The sequence below is a fragment of the Haliaeetus leucocephalus genome, unplaced genomic scaffold, assembly GCF_000737465.1.
Source record: "Haliaeetus leucocephalus isolate CR32 unplaced genomic scaffold, Haliaeetus_leucocephalus-4.0 Scaffold915, whole genome shotgun sequence".
In the NCBI taxonomy this organism is placed as follows: Eukaryota; Metazoa; Chordata; class Aves; order Accipitriformes; family Accipitridae; genus Haliaeetus; species Haliaeetus leucocephalus.
In genome coordinates, this window is record NW_010973351.1 from 1481110 (window position 1) to 1494530 (window position 13421).

Below are 13421 nucleotides of genomic sequence, written 5' to 3' on the forward strand. Positions count from 1 at the left end.
TGAAGTACCGAGCAGTAATTATGGTGTGTAAACTTGGAAGCAACTTATTTTTCCAGTGCAATAGCTCATCGTACTAGGAGAAGCTTTCAGTCATTAGATAAGCTCAAAATGTAACACTTACACACTGACTTTGCTCTGCCCTGCAATCAGATGTGTGCATATTATGTGTTTTGGTGTGTTTGCTTGGCACAGAATTTATCTAGCGATATACAGCCTTTATATATTACTAATATACTGTAGTATAACACCAGGAAAGCATGAGACAATACTCTGTCTAATTGTTTTGATCAAACATGACATAGACTTTGTACTCGCGCTAGACACATATTTCTGTAAGTTATAGCTTTCACAGTACTTGCTTTCATTTTTTTGTAATCCTGTCTGTTTCAGACCCTGAAGAATGCGGCACAACCGTTTCAGTTTTCAACCTGTCAAGACTTTGCACAAATGATTTGTCAAGAAAAAGTCTAATTATGTCTGGCTTAAGGCTTCCATGTTAAACAGGAACAATTGTGGTGACTGTGAAAGAACCGCCTCCTGGCACTTGAGCAAAATGTGAAAGCAGCATGATTGTCCTGCCTTGTTTCTTTCCATCAACACCCCGTGGTCAGAAAAAGAAACCACCAAATACTTCACTTCCATTTCTATCAGTTTCTTGTGACTGGCAGCAGCTTGGCATTTGCCTTGTACTGTATGTGAAGCATACTGCTAGGGCAACAAGAGAGCCTGTTGAATACAAAGTCTGAAACTAAGCAGACATCAAGCCAAGAGCTGCTACAGCAGCAATCAAGCAGATTAGCTTAAGTAATCCTGATGAGCATATTAAAGCTCAAAATGAATGAGAATGTTTGGAGGAAAAACTTAAATCAGGCCAAGTGTAAGTGACCTGGTGCTGTGAAACACTTTATATAATATACCTATTTTGCTATGGCTATTTTTTCAATATTCTGACATATCAGCAGCCACTTAACTTACTTTATTTGTCCGTTTCAAAAATATTACTTGACTTTCCTTTCCAACAGAGTCTATGAACAGCAACAAAACTTGTCTTCTTTATTGAGGATGTGATCCACATGATCATTCAGTGGTTTCATCACTATTATCAGTGGAAGACTTCCAGAGACACTGTGGCTGGGTGTTTTGAAGTAAAATCCTGTAAAAACAATACTGATACATACCAAGTAAGGAAATGCATGGCAAAAACAACAGAGCACAAATAGATCGCTTCTATGGAAATTTGGTCTACTTTCAAAAAATGACTGCAGCCTTGGGTGCCTTCATTTTACAGTGGCCATCTCAAGATGTCTGCTGAGTTTTTAGAAAGGACTCTTCACCTACACCCTGAAAACTGTTTTTAAAGTCTTTAAGATGTACTTAAACCAGCAAGACCACAAGCATCACTGGAGGCTATCCTGTCCAGAGGGAATGTTTGCCACAACTAAAATGCTAACAAAACCTAGAATCTCACTTTGCCACCTGCCTCATGAAAGTGCCCTGACATAGCAGAAGCTGTAAAGTTCAAAACTTGTAGGCAGCCACAGCTTACTTCCTACTCCTCCACATCTGTTGGTTACCAGGTCCTGCTAGTCTATAACTGGACAGGGCATAGGAGAAGACTGAAGGTCTTATCGACACTCTTTTGTCCTCTAGGACTGACAGCTAGGAGGATGAATTCTCCCCTTTTTATTATCAGAAACTCACTTCATCCTTTACCTGCAGAAAAACAGGGAGATACCAAAATACTGGAGAAAAAAAAATGTAGTGTTTTCATTTTGTGAAAAGGAAATAAAATTAGCTGAACATTCCATAAGAGCTAGAGCCTCATGAAAGCAGGCGTTAAAATTGAAATTTCATGATCTCAAATTTCAGAGTGGTGACAGGAATCTCTGTAGAATGGGAGATTAATAGATGCATGATGCCCACTTCACACTGTGCAAGGTAGTAGTTCCTGTATTTATGGGAAATCTTCTGGAGCTGGGTGTTGTAACTTCTTGTATAGACACGATATTGCTGATCTATACCATAGGCCATTTGTGATCAGCATCAACTTACAGAAATTTCCTTAGCGGGTCCCAAGGAGGACCTGCGGAATGAGTAGCTAACAAGTGATGCTTAGACAAGTTGTCACCAATTGGTAATGATATTAGTACTTGGCTTTTGCATGACTTGATCAGAACAATGAGGCTAATAGCGATTAAAAAGCTTATAAATATCTCTGTTAGTCTTTCAATATCATGAGCTGACACAAATGTATAGATTTCCATCCAAGCAAGTATATTGGCCCAAACGTTTAAAAACAGCCTTTATCACTGCAGCATTCTGGTGTGTTCCCTCAGAACAACCAACAGATAAGTTCGTGTCTCGCCAGACATATTCCTGTGTGTTTCTGCTGCTAGGTATCAGCTGATGTACTATGTCAATTATTATCCTATTCATCTAATTAGAACACGGGACAGAATATTCCCCTCAGTGGTTCAAATCATCCTATGTACAAAATGGTTTCGAAGGTGGCGGCTTAGGTCCTGCATTAGGCGATTGAGGTACAGGGTATGGAGGGACCTGAGTTATTGTCTGAGGGCTGATCTGGTGGGTGTACTCAAAGGGCTCAGCTGGAGCTCTTCTGCAGGTGGTATAGATTCAGATACATTAAGTCCACTCCCTTGCCTAGCTGCTCAACAGGAACCATTTCTAGTGTTTCTTTTAGGAACCAATGTGTAGTCAAGGATACCCGCTTATAGTGTACAAAATAGTCAACGTTTCAAAGTCAAGTATTTCCTGTGCAAAGTCCACACTGAGAGTCCATACAGTGAATTTAGTGTATTGTGCCTTCACATCCTGATGTGCTATGCACTAACTTCCCCATGCCACAAAAACCTTAGGGCAGGACGAGAGATAATTATCCGGCGTTAGGCCCACAGTGATATCTGAGAAAATTTCATACAGATTAACATAGTGAAGATAAAAAGCCTATGGTAGTGGCTCAGGAGACTGCTGGCTTCTTGGAGGAAAAAAAAACCCAAAACACAAAGCCAAGGATTCATTTCTTCAGTACTCATCTGGAGAGGGAAGGAAGGGTCAACAACGGTACAAGTATCACATAAAGTTGTTCTGCGCTCTTTGCAAGTTTGGCACTTTGGCCAGGAACACATGGAAGGATAATAGGAAACATTTTCTCTGTCTTCTGCAAAGGAAACTCGAAGCCACTGAGATCACAGAAGGAAACTACTATACCTTGTTAAAACAGATGAGCCACAGGACTGCTGAAACAAATGCGCTTACCACATTCAAGTAACAGTGTTTGACAGAATACCAAGATTTTAAGTTCTCAGGAAATGCTTTTCTGGCTCTTGCTCCCTTTCTAAATTTAAGTTGCAATTAGTATTGTGATTCTTAACAGAAAAAGAATTCTTCAATTTCCAGATGATTTTCAGCAAAAGTTATGTGGAAGAAGAAAGTCCCTTTTTTCCTACCAAATCCACAGACTGTTTTTTTGAATATCTGGTATTTTATCTACACACTTCAGTAAAAAGATTTATATTTTCAAGCACCATATTTTATAAAGGCCAGACATTTCTTCTCTGCAACACCTTACATGACCATCATAAAAGCAGATTTACATGATTTTGCTTTTTTCTTTCTTTACTAGAAGGTTTTTTAAAAATGTTGTCTCCATTTTGGCCACCTAATTCAGATTCATTTGGGCCAGTAATTGTATTTTTAAGAAGAGCATTTAGATGCTCCTGATTAGTTCAGGTTGTTTGGATTCTCTCTTCATATGTTTGAATAAGTAGGTGAAATAAACGATAGCACTCCCAGGAAAAAGGGCTTGCGGTTCTCAGAATCAAGTAACTGCCTTACTTACCCCAGTTACTTGCCTCTTCCTCTTCTCCTTCTACCCCGAAGTCTGGCAAAAGCCCCGTCATATTTCAGGTCGTAGTCATACAAGATAATTTGGAGGTCTGTGTTAGTAACAGAAAAGAGTGTTCAAGGATTCAACACTGCATAGAAGCTAGAAAGAATGAGAGACAAATGTCACAGGACGTAAAGCCTGATAATTGCTTTATGGGAAGAAAGCCACAGGACACTGTTTCTTTCAAATGATTCTGGGGAGCATGGGAATTTGCATAGTGTGTCTTATATAAGCAATGTTTATTATGAAGCATGGATTGGCTAATATGAAAAGGAAGAGAAAAAGAGGTTCATATTTATTTGTACTTGTTCTGTTTTTTAAAAAGTGAATCCTGATTTATGTCAAATTCCATGCTGAGTTTTTCCCCCCCCCACTGTTGTGTTATCTCTGGGACAGAAAGTTTGCATGCCTTTGGTGTATTATGGTGACTGTACAATGTCCAGTAAAGCTGACTACAGTAAAAAAACCTTATTCTAAAACTCAAAAAAAAGTTAAAATATATATTTGACTATAGTATATTTCATGAACTTGTTCTCATACAAGAAAATGTTATATATACAATTAGAGTTATTTAACTTAAATGAAACAATGAAGGGATAAAAGAGAAAATGCTATATTTGGTACTGTGAGTATAAATTATAATCTACACAGGAATCTCCTGGTATTATATGCCTAAATGCAACAATAAAGTTTCTGGTCCTGTCATTGCATGGTGGGACCCTCATCTTTGACTTAGTTATGTAAAATTTATAAAAGCAGTGGAGTAAACAATAGCAAAAAAGACTCTTAACAGAAATAGGCATAACAAGTTTCAAAGTGCAGATGTTTATCTTGGAAATATATATCTGAAAAGGCTCTTCTTAGCAACTGAAAAGATAAATGATGTTCCTTGAGAGCTTTCTAGCCATTTATCATTTAGATAATATTGATCACTTTTTTGAGTGAAACTGACTCATGAGCATATGGTACAGAGCCCTCAATTAAACAAGGAATTTAAGGACTTGCTGAGCTTTGGGGATGTGAACGAAGCAAAAGATAGAGGTGGCCTATTTGACAAAAACCACAGTTGGATCATCCTTATTTGTCCATGTGCATGATTTAAGCCATAAGCAGAGGAGGGTTTTTTAAGCTCTGAATCCAGTCTTACAGGTGTATCAACTGCAGACATGAGTTGCACACGTTAAGTGTAGGCTCTGAACATTCACTCCCTATGCAAAGTTTCTTCAAAGGTAAAAGCAGTCAGTGGAGTTATTGCAGATTTATATCAGATAGTAGTTCGATTTAGATATGATTCATCTAGAGAAATTTAAAAATCTGTATTTGGTTTTATCATTTATTTACAATTGTATTTATCAGAACAAGAGCTGGATATATAATATTTTAAATATGCTATGTTAGCTTGTTTAAAAATACATAATCATATTAACTGATAAATTGTCTTATTATTAAATAATTCAAAATCCAAACTGCCTATTGCTATAGTATTTCACTTTTCTTTTTATGTTGTAAAACAACTGAAAGCACTGCAAAGTATGTGCTTCAAAAATGTTCTTCTTGCTCCTCATAGGGAAGGGAAAGGAAGGGAAAGGAAGGGAAGGGAAGGGAAGGGAAGGGAAGGGAAGGGAAGGGAAGGGAAAAAGAATCCAGCATAAAAACGCTTTGGATGAGCAGTCCAGACTTGGTGTGCCGTTCCCAGTGGCAGCGCTGAAAGCTTACTATCTTGCAGAAAATGGTGTGGAATGTCCAACATTCTTAGCAACTGCAAGGCTGAAATCATCATGCGTAGTCTGCAACATTTTGTACCAAAAACATTGTCAGAGAACACAGTTACAGGACCCCATTTCTGTAGGGTGTGTACAGACTGGTCTATCGCTGCCTTAGAAACTGTTTAAGAAGCAGGAGAACCCAATGCACTCAGGTTGATCCTTGATCCCTCATCTTTTCTTTCTTATCACTCAAGGTACTCTGGTGAAGATGGAGACAGAAAGACTTTAGGCATCAAAAGATGCCTTCCCAAATATAAAGACTTTCCCTATCTATTCTCCCAAACCTGGCCTTGGTTAAGTGACTTACTGGAAAAAAAAAAAAAAAACCCAACAAAAAACCAACAATAAAAAACAAAACCACTCCAAAAAAAGCAAGATTGATGTACCCAGTAGTGCACTGGTGACAAATTTGTTCAAGTCTTAGAAATTCTAGGCTGCTGCTACCTGCTTCAAGTGATCCAATATCACTAGAGTAGCCTTGTCTACTGAAGGAGCAAGGGCTGCAGACAACTGAGAAGCCTCTAAACTTAGATAGAAATAGCTCAGCATAATTATATCTCACTCTCCGGCATAGCATGCTGACATGTAATTATAGCATTTTGATAGTGGGTTGCAATGATACAGTGTTTCAGATGGCAAAACACAACAGTGTCACAGATTTGTCCTTTGAAGAGTGCTAGGTCCTAAGAGTCCTGCAAATCTCAACTGCATTGATTTCATTTCTGTGTGCAGGCTAGCGAGTTTTGCCTGATGAAGCACTAAAATAAAACTGAGTAACCATGTGAGGATTTGAATATTTTTGTAATAATTACAGTTGGTATCACATAAGTTTACATGAAGCTTTGCGATGTTTTAAAGCAAAGTTTCAGCAAGTTCCATCCAGGATAACAAAATCTGTGAAAAGCTTTGTTAATATGCACCTCTTATTCAATGTTATAAAGCATTAAAGATGCAAAATTATTTGCAAGGGAAGCCAAAGCAATTCAGGCTCTAGAAATCAGTTTCTCCATATAACACTAACTGTGCATTTATATCTCAGACCGGTCGGTCTCCAACTGAAATAGGCTAAAGGAACTACTGTCTGCTGATAACCATGAAGAAATGCTAACAATGCTCTGCCAAGACTGGTACAACTGTGAAATAAATTTTCCTGTTATTCAGAAATCAGAGATACTCCATCAACTCTAAGTCATTACTGATTTTTAAAGTGAACTAAAAGGAATGTCATCTGTGACAACCACAACCCAGTAACCATTTACCTGCATAGACACTTGGGCTCTGAAGGAGAAACTTTTAGAGTCATATTAGATGGGTTTCAAGCTAATAAGGTAATCTGTGTGGGATGGTAAGATCTATTACTGTTACTGCGTATCACCATATGTTCCTCTCTCTCTAAGTTCTGAAATAAAATATTCTGGTGGGATTAAAGGTTGCCTGCCTACACAGTGATGTGTCTACATTCACTCTCTTTTTCTGAAAGGTAAGACTTCACCTATTCTACTGATTGTTCACTGTATCCAGTGATAGGACTCGTGGGAATGGTTCAGTGCTGCACCAGTGGAGGTTTAGACTGGACATTAGGAAGCATTTCTTTACCAAGAGGGTGGTCAAACACTGGAACGGGCTTCCTAGAGAGGTGGTTGATGCCCCAAGCCTGTCAGTGTTTAAGAGACATTTGGATAATGCCCTTAACAACATGCTTTAACTTTTGGTCAGCGCTGAATTAGTCAGGCAGTTAGACTAGATGATCATTGCAGGTCCCTTCCAATGGAAAGAGATCTATTATTCTATTCTATTCTATTCTACTGGCCTCTCTATTTAAAAATCCAGGACAGAACGACAGTTTTAAGACATATGACACTACATAATGACAGTCACACTTTTCAGGGACTGTCCCAACTCCATGACATGCGATGCAACACAGACTCTCCAATGTTGTACAGAAGAAAGAGAGAAAGTGTGGGATTAAGTGCAAGCTTTGGTCATCCTAGACTTTTAGACCTGGAAATACACCTTCATTTGCCAGGAAACTATTTTTGTACTAACTAATGGTGTATCACTCAGTGCAATACCTGCTTTCAGAAAAAAGGAGAGTTTAATAAGCTTTTAGACAAAGGAATGCCATTGAATATTTGTTTCATCCTATCTCTGGTCTCCAGGCCTCGTCTTAGCAGTCATTTGTTCATAGCATAGAAAACGCTTCAATTGCAGGTTAAACTAGGTCAAAAGCAGCCCTTGAGCAGCAGTCCTTGGGTGCTGGAGGCACATAAGGCTCCTTTTTTTATTACTCCTCCTTTTTTATTACTTATGGGCATCTTCAGTGCCAGGATGCTGTATATGTCTTTGGCACTAAGTCTTAGTCCCACTGGTATCCACACTGCTTGCAGAATGCTTTGCACATGGATTCTGCTTCTGTGTGAAACAGATACTTCCCACACTGGAAGAACTCAGCTATTGACAAACAGACCGTCTACTCTGTGGTCAAAAAAAAAAGTATAGTATGGATGTGGTCAGCACTGTGTTTGGTATTCCAAGAGGTTTAGACCTTTTCGGGTGAGGTGGGAATAAGGTGCACGCTGGAAGAGCACGTGCTGTCGGGAGCAATGATGAGGGAACTCTTGTCCCAGGGAGTGTTCCTGACTCTATACAATCTGAATACAGCCTGTCTGCCTTGGTGGATTCAGAATAAGAGTTGAACAGAATGGACGTGAATCAGTCTACATCGCCTGACCTAGGGATTCAGTGGACCTGAATGGCAGAGTTTCCAGAGATACTGTAAGGAAAAGTCTCAGTTTGCTGCAGATCTCATCAAAACAGCAACATTAACATTACTGGAAGGGTAACTGCATCATCTGAAATCTGCAAGTCCTCCTTGAAGCTGAATTTGGTCCTGCTTTCAGGACCAGTTCAAATGGAGGAAACAAAGAGAGTGAGGTTTGCTATCAACACTTTTCCTCAGAACCAACTGATGCAGCAGACTATTTCTTTCTCTACATCTTTCCATTATCCTCAAACCCAGAATTAATGCAAAGAAGAAATTCTTAGCTAGCATAATCAAAAATCATGGAAAAAACCCTTTTTTTTTCATATGTGTATATATATATATGCATAAAATACACTTAGACAAGAGGAGTGGAATGGAACTGGGACCTGACTATTTGATAACATTTTTTCGGTGAAAAATTCTTCTAGCTTTTATGGCTGTAAAATAGTGTTTGACATCTATAAATTCTTGAGTTGCAGGTAAGAAAATTTTGTTATTTCATATAAATTTTGTAACGGAATGAAAAGATCAAAATAATAATTCTGCAAAATATGTACTCCTGAGAAATGTGACATGGCAGCAAGCAAATAATAATGAAAAAAAGATTCAGAAACTGGGATTATATTTGAGTTATCTACATTCGAATTGTACTGAAGTTATATATACCTTATAAATATATAAAGCTCAGGTTCTCCCAGAATTATACTAGTTCCATGTTAACATTTTTCAGTGTAGGATAATGCATTTATAGAAAAAGGTATCACATTTGATTAGCACTGAAACAAATAACAAAAATAGGTGATAATTTTGGAAAGAGGTGCCAGCAAATTAGTAAATCAGAATTATAGATTGTAACAAACAGCTTTCCTTCTGATACATTGCTTAAAGCCCTTGTCCTAAAGATCTGCTTGATCTCATTTGAATTACTGGACCTTCACAAAGGTGCAGCAGATCTTCCACAAAGCACTGACTGCAGAAGCAGGATGTAAGTGCAATCCACCGAATCTCTACTATTTTTGTGATGAACTGTTCTCAACTTTCTTATTATTAATTTAGATAGCAATCTGAAAATAACCCTTTGGTACGTTTTAAAGGTGGATTAAAAATGAAAGTTAAACTTTTAATTGTGCTTCTCTGCTAGATTCATTCTCTGCCATATAATCTCACAAGTACATACTCAACACATTCCTGTGTGGCCTATTGATGTGAGCTAACCCTGATCTGGACTTACAGTAACTAAAGAACAATATGTTATGATAGGGATATACAATAATGTCATATGTATACGATAATGAATATCATCTTCTGTAGCACTCAAATTAAACTATTTTTCCAGTGTAGCCAGAACTTGATGTCATCATCTCCAAGAAGTAGCTCAAACCGTCAAAGTACAGTTGATCACTGAAGTTCCTGGAGCATATCCTTTTTTTTTCTTGAATTGGTGAGTAGCTGAAAGGTTAAATTGTCACTGGGTAACGGACAGCTGTTATGGAAAGGACTTATGGCAATTCTAGCATGATTACTGTGTTCTTTATGTTATTGCATAGATTTTGACTGAAATTCACTCAGGGACCCCGTAGCGGTCTGGAAGAATAACATCCTTCAGTGTTTTAGCCTACTCAGGACAAGTGCTGATGTTATTTTTATAACCATAGTTGTATAATTACGTTGCTCTGGTGAATGTGGTGATGCATGCATCCTCGAAGGATGTCAGACAGACCTGCTAGTCCAGAAATGTGTGCAGTGTAACATCTCCTTTCCTAGAGCCTAGTTCCCAACACACTTGTGACTGAGGGAAAACATGAGTAGATTTAAATGTGCAATTATCTTCAGTGACTTCAGAGGAATCAAAGCCAATTTATACAAGCTAAATCTCTGTTTCCACCACTGCCAGCATATATCATCTAACCGAGTTGTTCTTGGGTAGCCAAAGTGTCCTCTGTTGGTTTTGATCTAAAGAAATGCTGCTATTATTTCCCTGGCCTATTCACCATTCTTCAGGTAGATTCATTTTTTCCTCCTTATAGTTCATAGTCTCAGATTTATATGCTATCTTAACTCTCTTCTAAGTGTTCTCTAAATCTCACACTCCTTGGACATTACTTTTTATTTTAAATGTATTTCTGCTGTCCTACCAGAGCAAAAATCTGTGCTGATCCAGGGAAGGGCTGTTTTTACAGCAGGAAGAAAGGTGATTTTCATTTCAATATATATGAATTTAATAGTATTGCTCCTTTTAACATGACAGTTTTGGTTCTCCCAAGCTGACCTGTGGAGATTCGGAGCCTTGAGGTGTTGAAAACGGGTATTTATTATTGCGTATCTTTATGGAGATACAAGAGATTCACTTATCTGCACCCATCCTTCTGTGTAAGTGGGTGAGAAAGAAAGGCACTGTGCTTAAACCTCCTTTCTTCCTCCATCGGGGTACCACAAGCTACAATGAGAGCCAAGATAATACTGTCCCTGAACAATTAATTTTCAAAAAGATACAATTAGAAAGGCATATTCTATTTTGCATACTTTCTCACCAGGACCCCAAATTCCTTACGTATGTATCAGGCAGAACCTATGCTCTGTATTTGCTTTCTCTCTGCAGGGCAACATCCTGTCTACTTTTCTTTTTCCTTAATAGTTTAGCCCTTTGGTATCAACATCTTATGACAACATAAGAAGGAAAGAAAAGCTGATTTCTGCACAAGGCAAGCTTAGCTACAATCTCCTCACCTTTGTGTAGATGTCCCTGAAGACTGTTCCATATTTGAGATATAGATGTTGAAAGGAGGTTTCTCAGCACACTGCATGTAATCCAGTGTTTTTCAATCAGTGTTTTTCCTTGTCTTCTGTACTTTGTATTTCTCTCTCCTGGACATTTCAACTCACCGCTTTTCTATCAGGTTAAATCCTTCAAACTAGGGGGGGAGAAAAAAAAAAAAAGAAAAACACTTTAAATGCATATGGGAGTTTACAGAAATAAAGGTCAAATCAATGATAATTTTTATGTTAATTCATTCTTACAGGTCTTAGGTCCTACCTAACTTGCCCTTTCTGGATGACAAAGGAATTGCATACAACCCGTTTCTGAATATTAAGGAGAAAGTGGTGCTAAGCAGCAATATAGGATACCAGTTTGCAAAAACTTTCTTTGCACCACCTTTTTCCTTCATACATATTGGGTTCAAATTCTCCTGCTTTTTCTTTCTTTCAGTAATATTCTTTCTTATGAGTGTGTTCGCAATATCATACAGTAGCAATCATTTTGATCTTTTTCATACTTAGTCATTGTCTGTTTCATATGCTTTGAATTTCTGCACCATTTCCTCTGTCATCCTTTGTTGTAATTATCATGATGTATTTCTGAGGCTGGTTTGGTCTCCTAGGAAGAGAACCTTATTGTTTTGCTTATCAGGAAAGTAGGTGTTTAAAGAGTTTCTTTTCTTAAGAGCTGGGATCATACCTCTATCTTTACTTCTTGAACTCATCTTCATGTTAGTGGAGAGAAGTGTTAGCTTTGCCATCACTCACAGCTGACCCACAATTTGCAGATTGACTGCATCCCTGAGCTAGCGTGCATTATAATAGTTCTGGTCAGAATACTTTTGGGATTTGTTCCACCATGAGTTCATGTGAATTGTGCCATTGTTTCTACGCAACTTATTTCCCTGTTGGCACCTAGGAATCATGTGTGCACTGTCCAAATCCTCATCCCTGGGTTATCTGCTCTTTGTAGAAGGCTGTGTTCATACAAACAGTGATCTTTAGGCTGAGTTACTGGAGAGACTTTTCACTCTCATGCTAATTCAATTAAATTCCCTGAACTATTCTGAGTGTAATAGTTTTCACATAATGCCACCTGAAAACTTCTCATACTTTAGGAAATAATGGTAAAGTATGAGGAATTTGTGCCCTGACAATAATTCATTAAAAACATATGTATGCCTTCACATGGTAACTCACTGAGGAAACATAAGAACCATGGGGTCATTAATGCCACTATTTCATCAATCTCAGTATGCATCATCCTGGAAGACTTTGACCTTCCCAGTGTAGAATGGAAGAAATAATTCTTGTGTTGCCCCTGGCACAGCAGCTGATAGACATCCTCTTTAAAAAAACATTGAAAGAACAGGAAGAAATAATGAGATACAATTTTGTGATGTAGTCACAACGCAGTAGCATGTCCAGCCATGTTGGTCTATCTCAATAGTATGAAAGGCTTCAGAATGGTACTTGAAAGGAAGAATAATTAAAGACAGAAAGAAATAGAATATGAGATTAAATACAATAATAAATAAGATAAAATGCCAGATGGGTTTGCAAATACAGATTGTGCCAAACTGATTAGATGCCCCTCTTGGATAACTTTTTTTTTTTTTTTTTTTTTACACAAAGCAGATGCCATAGAATATTTCTAGTTAGATTTCAATAAAGAATTTAAGCAGGATTTGGAATATTGTAAATTAAGCTGTGAGGATTGGGATTAATTCATTTTTGGTCACTCATTTGTAAGAAAGAGGAATTAAAGTGAGAGGAGAGGCACAAACGATGAAGATGGTGTTGTGCATGTTGTATGACAGGATGCTACAAGAGCTTAGTTTGTTAGCATATCAAAACAAAATCTAGTGTGGGATGTTCTTGCTCTATCTCTATCCATACACCTCAGAAAAAAGTAGACACTTCAGAATAATCTGAGCAAAGGAACCACAAACCATCAACTCATCTGAGTCAGTACGATTCTGGAATGGTAGGAGTAATGAGGACAAGAAAAGCATAACAAATTTTAATCAAAGAACTATTGAGGTTGGAAGAGACCTCTTGAGATCATACAGTCCAACCCAACTACTCAACTCAGGGTCAGCTTGAGCAGGTTGCCAGGAACCTTGTCTAGTTGGGTTTTGAATGTCTTGAAGGACAAATACACCACAATCTCTCTGGACAATCTATTTCAGTGTTTGACTACCCTCACTTAGCATGAGAGTGA